Source organism: Pan paniscus, chromosome 7, assembly GCF_029289425.2.
Source record: "Pan paniscus chromosome 7, NHGRI_mPanPan1-v2.0_pri, whole genome shotgun sequence".
Lineage (NCBI taxonomy): Eukaryota > Metazoa > Chordata > Mammalia > Primates > Hominidae > Pan > Pan paniscus.
The window spans coordinates 96,294,453-96,302,289 of record NC_073256.2 but is presented as its reverse complement, the minus strand read 5'-3'; the positions used below and the strand labels follow the sequence as shown (position 1 = coordinate 96,302,289).

General features: G+C 40.8%; 1 non-coding gene and 1 pseudogene across 1 annotated transcript; both read right to left on the bottom strand.

Annotated features, from left to right (window-relative positions):
* Positions 1-706: 706 nt before the first annotated feature.
* On the bottom strand, positions 707-765 carry LOC112440746 (U7 small nuclear RNA). The gene has a single exon (XR_003028760.1). It is a non-coding gene; the product is annotated as a U7 small nuclear RNA (small nuclear RNA).
* A 573-nt stretch (positions 766-1,338) lies between these two features.
* On the bottom strand, positions 1,339-2,545 carry LOC134730878 (small ribosomal subunit protein uS2-like; annotated as a pseudogene).
* Positions 2,546-7,837: the final 5,292 nt, after the last annotated feature.

Genomic DNA, 7,837 nt, shown 5'->3' with positions numbered 1-7,837 from the left:
GTTTTTTTTTTTTGCAAAAATAAATGCAATTTATATAATTAATGAGTCCATACACATCAGTAAGCTGGAGAGGTCTTCTCACCCACCCGTCACTGCCATTGTATATACAGGATTTCTGCTGGGGTGTCAGGCTGAGAGGCTGAGATTAAAAAGTAATTGTCACTGAAGCTGAATGTAATTAATTACATAATTTGCAGTTGTTCAAGATTAATTCAACAAAAATTACATCATAAAATTAGGGCATTAACAAGGATTACTGTCAAAAGGAAAGTAGGTGTGAATCAAGCACCTGACTTATGTATGACTCATACCCAAAAGCACCCTGGGTTCAATTTGGATCATATATAACAGTTGAATGACAAACATGTCCTCACTAGATGTAATTAGGGAAATAATTGATGCAAACCCTACACTACAGAATTCTCATCATGGGAACCACAGTTGGAAAAATCTGGAAGCCCCTGATGTGTGTGTCTGTTGTTTTGTATGGGGGTGAGGTCATTGTTGCAGCAGAAGGTATGAAAAATTTTTGATCAGAATTGTTACATAAGGAAGGAGAAGCAGAATTTTAAAAAATGCATTAACAAGTAAGATGTGTTCTGCAAACAACTCTCCTAAACTTTTTTGTCAGACAGGAATGATTGTGGGGATGAGAAATGGATGACTGATTTATTATACCCAATTGATTATTTTTTTTTTTTTAGCAGAGGATTTTCTGGTCACTGGAAAACCTACTAGACAAATTCTAAAAGAGCTGTAACACTTCTGATTGTTTTAATGTAAATAATTTCTTATGGCTATATTAACAAAGAACTATTACAGTCACATATATGGATTTTTTTTTTTTTTTTGAAACGGAGTCTCACTCTGTTGCCCAGGCTGGAGTGCAGTGTCACGATCTCGGCTCACTGCAAGCTCTGCCTCCCGGGTTCACACCATTCTCCTGCCTCAGCCTCCCGAGTAGCTGGGACTACAGGCGCCCGCCACCACTCCCGGCTAATTTTTTGTATTTTTAGTAGAGACAGGGTTTCACCATGTTAGCCAGGATGGTCTCCATCTCCTGACCTTGTGATCCACACACCTCGGCCTCCTGAAGTGCTGGGATTACAGGCATGAGCCACCAAGACTGGCCAAGGTGGATTTGTTAATAAAATGATACTTTTTAATGATACTTTTGGGAAAAATATTGGCTTCAGTCAAGGCACAGATTATGTTATTAGTCCCTTGTCTTTATTCCAAATATATGCAAATAATGATACTGATATAAGCCCAAAAGATGCCAGACAGAATTTCAGGATATTGGTTTTCATGTTTGGGAAATGAATATAAACTTTCAATGGAATTATTTGGATATATGCTGGGTAGAAGGCAAAATGAACATTATAGGACACCATTTTAAATAACTTTGGCATCAACCTATCAGTAATTACTTGTAACTAGAATAATCTTTTAAATGAAAGTGTGTATAGAAGAAAGCCAGTGTCACCCACGATTAAACTTTTTTTTTTTTAGAAACTGATGTTTATTTTCCATCCACCATTTTCCCATATTGCTTAAGAGCCTATGCAAGAACAGCTTAAGACCATTCAGTGGTTGCTCCTACCCATTCAGTGGCCTGGGCAGTGGGAGCTGCAGACCAGTCTTCCGTGGCAGGCTGAGCGCTGCAGTCTTCAGTAGGGAAGTCTTCAGTAGGGAAGACTGCTGAATAGGCACAGAGGGCACCTGCACACCTTCAGACCAGTCTGCAACCTCAGGCTGAGTAGCAGTGAACTCAGGAGCTGGAGCAGTCCTTTCACCCTGAAATTCCTCCTTGGTCACAGCCTTTCAGCAGCAGGCTGCTCTTCTTTTTCAATCTCTTCAGGATCTCTGTAGAAGCAGAAATCAGGCATGACCTCCCACGGGTGTTCACGGGAAATGGTGCCACGCATGCACAGAACTTCCCAAGCCAGCATCCACCACATCAAACCCACTGAGTGAGCTCCCTTGTTGTTGCATGGGATGGCAATGTGCACATAGCGCAGAGGAGAATCTGTGTTACACAGAGCAATGGTAGGTAGGTTAACATAAGATGCCTCCGTGAAAGGCTGTTGGTCAGCCCTGGGGTCAGTAACCACAAGAAGTCGTGGCTCCTGGAAGGCTGCCTGGATCTGGTTAGTGAAGGTTCCAGGAGTGAAGCAGCCAGCAATTGGAGTGGCTCCAGTGGCAGCAGCAAACTTCAGCACAGCCCTCTGGCCAGTATTCCTGGATGATATAACACTGACATCAGCAGGGTTTTCAATGGCAACAATGGCACGAGCTGCCAGCAGAAGCTTCTCCCAGGTCCTCTTCAGATTTATGATGTAGATACCATCACTTTTCCTTTTATAGATGTACTGTTCCATCTGGAAGTCAAGATTGGTGCCACCTAAGTGGCTTCCTGCTGCAAGGAACTTAAGGACATCCTCCTCCTTCATTTGCAGGACATCACGGGCTCCGGACATTGTGAAAGTTTCCCTTTAAGTTACGACGGGAATCCAGAACAACGTCGTATGGACCCCTCTGAAGGTAGCGTGGAAAGGCGATTGAACTTGTTAAAGCAAGGTGAGAAAAGCAAGAACTTTTGGATACTCTCTAAAAATCTGAATTTGTGTTTCAAGTACAGATGTAAATTACAGCTTAATAACATGCTTATGGGAGAAGAGCAAGCCAAAAGGGCTGCAGGTATGCAACTCCAGACCACTCTGAAAACCCAAAATGTTTTAGAAAGTCAAGATAACTTAACGCCTTCCTGCTAGCTGCACCCCCTCCAGGTTAATCTATTTTTTTATTCATAGTCTACTTTTGTTCTGTATCACGCTTTTTTGTAAAGTTTGTGGCTCAATTACTTCTATTTTGCAAATTCTACTTCCCTTTCTTACTGGCTTTCCTTCGCTAGTTTTAAGGTTTTCCCCTCAAAACCAGGTTTACCTCACCTCTGATGGCACCCCATCTTCATATATTCTTCACAACTCTTCAGGTAAACTGGATCCTCGTTTTCTCAAAAACAGCTTTGCAATTCCTGATGTGCATTTGCTATCTTATAAATAAAAAAGTGAAATATTATTTGCTCCTACTTATACACAAATGTTTCTTATTAACTCCAGATTGGGTGAATAGTTGAGGATTTTGAAGAAGTTAGGTGGAGAATTCAGGCAAAGGCTCTTTTTAGGAAAAATAGGAATGGGAATAGAGCCTGTTTGTGAGGTGGCTGTGTCCACCTGGAAGCCACTTCTTCTATCTGCATAGATATGATAAAGGAAAGACCCACCCCATCAAGACTTTCTCCATATTTATGTGTCATTTCCTTTCAGCCTATAGCTCAAAATGATCTCTGTTCTCTCCTGCTGGATTCAAGCATCATTAAGTACTTAGCAATTGTTTTAAATAATTTTGAATAATAATAATATAATCACCTTCACGGAACATAGAGAAAAATTAGAAAAGAAAATAAAATCACCCTTTTTTCTGCTACCCTAAAGCAATCTTTGTCAGGGTTTTAATACATTTCTTTCCTTTTTCTATCAACTTAAAGATCTCCCCTGTTGCCAAACGTTCTTCATAATCATAATTTATAAGCTATGCATAATCCAATATTTTTGAAATATTTAATTTTTTGACATTTTAAAATCACAATACTGTGATGAATATCTTTCTGCATATACTTTATCAATATTTGGGGTTTAATAATTATCTTTAATTAACCTTAGCCCTCCAGGACTCAAGCAATAGGACAAAGCATGTCTTGACGTCTATTTATTCCAACTTCATATAGGAGGGTATCCCACTGTCAGCAGGTAGAAATGCTAGCATTTGTTTATTTGGCTGTCTAAAGGAATGCAGTCTTGTTAGTCTAAGCCAAAGACCATTGTGAACTTGATGGATGTCATTATTATTATTATTATTATTATTATTATTATTTTTTGAGATGGAGTTTTGCTCTTGTAGCCCAGGCTGGATTGCAATGGCGCAGTCTCGGCTCACTGCAACCTCTGCCTCCCAGGTTCAAGCAATTCTTCTGCCTCAGGCTCCCGAGAAGCTGAGATTACAGGCATGCTCCACCACACCCAGCTAATTTTTTTGTATTGTTAGTAGAGACAGGGTTTCACCATGTTGGCCAGGCTAGTCTCAAACTCCTGATCCCAAGTAATCCACCCACCTCCGCCTCCCAAAAGTGCTGGGATTAAAGGCGTGAGCCACTGCACCCGGCTGATGGATGTCACTTTTAAAGAAAAAATAGGTAGTTTGGCTTAAAAGGGAATAAGGGGGAAATTCACCTCTAATAGCATTTTGTTCTTAATAAAAAATACTTTACATTTAATCTTCATTAAAGGACCAAGACAATGTTATTCAAGGTTATATGCTGCAGTGTTTTAATAGATTGAAAGGGTTGATAACTTAAAGTTGGTTTCTTCAATCTCATTTTTCATTGTTTCCTCCAAAATAATGTATTTCATTGTTAATATAAAAGTGCACTGTTGTACTCGCAAAAGAACTTGGCAGTTCATAAAGAATGGGAAAAAAACATATGCAAATCTTTGCCAATCTCCAAGTCCCTTAAGGTTAATTTAACTGTCACAAGTAATTTTCCAAGAAAGAAAGCAGCCTGTGTCCATGAACCAGCCAGTTAACTCATCTACACTTGCAGCGTGCATTTTCCTCCTGTGTAATTTTTTCATCACAGTATGACTTACTGTGTCAGAAGCATTGATAAAGGTGGCAACCACGTTCTGTTCACACTGAATATTTGGGCAAATCTTTGAGCAAATCTTGAAGTCATTCTGCAGCAGGTAATGGGTCCTTCATCACAAATTCACAAATCACCAGCATTAGATAATTACACTACCCATCCATAATTCTTTTGTTAAGTGGCACGTCCATGCAATCACCGTACATGATTCTGAACACATCAGTAAGATACTAGGGCCAGGCGCGGTGGCTCACGCCTGTAATCCCAGCACTTTGGGAGGCCGAGGGGGGCAGATGGCTTTAGGCCAGGAGCTCGAGACCAGCTGGACCAACACGGTGAAACCCCGTCTCTACTAAAAATACAAAAATTAGCCAGGCGTGGTGTGCATGCCTGTAATCCCAGCTACTCGGGAGGCTGAGGCATGAGAATTGCATGAACCCAAGAGGCAGTGGTTGCCGTGAGCTGAGATCACGCCACTGCACTCCAGCCTGGGTGACAGAGCGAGACTCAGTCTCTCTCTCTATAAAATAATATATATTCAGTAGTTACAATTATGCATATATATTCAGTATATATATATTCAGTAAATAGTTACAATTATACATATATACAACATTATACATGTACATATACACATATATACATTATACATGTATATATACATATATAGAGAGAGAGAGAAGTGTTTGCCACGATCATTCTGTAATCACTTAAAATATTTTTTCTGCCTCCTCAAAAAATAAACTCTGTGCATCACAAATACATTTTTAATGTTTCTGCTTGAAATTAGCAGGTTCTAATTAATTTTTCAGGGTGCATTTGGGGTCATCCTTCTTGTTCTAATCCTGCTTCCATCTGACCATGTTGCTTCGCACTGCACCAGGATTAAGAAACAGGAAATAGAATGGATGGCTCTGGGCCCCTAACCCTTCCCTCCATTTCCACTGGCATGTGAACTCACGGTGACCTGTTCTGGTTATCTCTTGCTGCATAACAAGCTACCTAAACCTGGTGGCTTAAACAACCATCATTTATTTTGCACATGCATCTGCAATTTGGGCAGGGCTCTGCAGGGACAGCCTATTTCTTTCCATGCAGTGTCAGCTGGTGACTCAACTGTTAGGGGCTGCAACCATCCAAGTCCCTTACATATCTAGTAGTTGATGCTGGCGAATGGCTGGGGCCTCAGCTGAGGCTGCTGGCTGGAACACCTGCATGTGGCCTTTCCATATGGGATCTTGCCTTCCTTACATAGTGTTTGGATCCCAAGAATGTGTCCCAAGAGGATAAGGCAGAACGTATGGCATTTTTACGACCTATCTTTGGAAGTCATATGGCATCACTTCCAGCTATATACACTGTTGATCAAGGCAGTCACGGAGACCTGAACAAGTTCAAGCAGAGGGGATATATGCCACACTACTTGATGGGAGGAGTGTCACCTTCTCATTGTACAAGTAGCATGTGAAATGAAATATATTATGGTGGCTATTTTTGAAAAATAAAACCTACGGTCGCTAAATAAATCAGTCAGATGTAAAATATTCATTGAAAAAGATTTGCTTTTGAAAGTATTTGTTTACCCAGGTATTTAGATACTACCATTGGTATCTACATACCATTATATAAACCTTGCAGTATCTCAGGGATAGTACTCGTATGTGTTGAATACTATGCTAGGCACTAGGGTCCAAAGAGAAAAGGCATTATTAGCCTTGCCCACAAGAAGTGTATAATCTACTGGGAGAGACCCTTCAGTAAATAGTTACAATTATACATGATAGGCCGGGTGCGGTGGCTCACGCCTGTAATCCCAGTACTTTGGGATGCCGAGGCAGGTGGATCACTTGAGGTGTGGAGTTGGAGACCAGCCTGGCCAATGTGGTGAAACCCCATCTCTACTAAAAATGTAAAAAATTAGCCAGGCGTGCTGGCGCACCCCTGTTACCCCAGCTACTTGGGAGCTGAGACAGGAGAATCGCTTGGAGACAGGAGAATCGCTTGAATACAGGAGGCAGAGGTTGCAGTGAGCCGAGATCGTGCCACTTAACTCCAGCCTGGGCAACAGAACAAGACTCTGTCTCAAAAAAAATAAAAAATAAAAATAAAAAAATTAAAAATTACGTGTAATAAATGCAATAATGTAGATAGATATTGACATATATATGAAAAGAACACTGCATCTCATTCTGTCTGAGTGAAACACAGATGCCTTCATAGGGGAGGACTCCTTTATGCCAGCTCTTTCAAATTCTGGTAATAAAAAAGGGGGGAAATCATTTATATTGAAGGAAGGGGGAATTCCACTGCCATATTTCTAATGTAGGCACCAACTTCAAAGCAATTGGAAATAAACGACCTTGCACTTGGAATATTCTGGTTGCATCTTGAGTTCAAATTCTGATGTATCTCAGTAAGTCATGCCTGACTTAGCAATGCTTTAATGTCTCACAAAAGAGAATCACTCATTAAAAACGATAAATTATTATGTAATAGGAAATATTATAAACATGATAACTCTAAATACCTGACAGATTTCCATGAAACAATTGGGTATTGGTTTCCAAACAATTATTTACCAATAAATATGTATTGAATGAATGGTTATTTGCCATTGTTCTTAAAATGCATTGGCTCTTGAATACAAAGTGTTCTTTTTTTTTGTTTTTGTTTTTTGTTTTGAGACAGAGTCTCGCTCTGTCGCCCAGGCTGGAGTGCAGTGGCGCGATCTCGGCTCACTGCAAGCTCCGCCTCCCGGGTTCACGCCATTCTCCTGCCCCAGCCTCCCTAGTAGCTGGCACTACAGGCACCCGCCACCATGCCCGGCTATTTTTTTGTGTGCTTAGAAGAGACGGGGTTTCACCGTGTTAGCCAGGATGGTCTCAATCTCCTGACCTCGTGATCTGCCCGCTTCGGCCTCCCAAAGTGCTGAGATTACAGGCGTGAGCCACCGAGCCCGGCCGCAAAGTGTTTCTTAATTACTCCTAAAACAAACTTAAGCCATATCTATGTGAGAACAAAAGAGATGTTTTTGGATAAAAAGTAAACATCCAAATCCTTTTTCACCTTTTTTTTTTTTTTTTTTTTTTGAGATGGAGTTTCGCTCTTGTTGCCCAGGCTGGAGTGCAATGG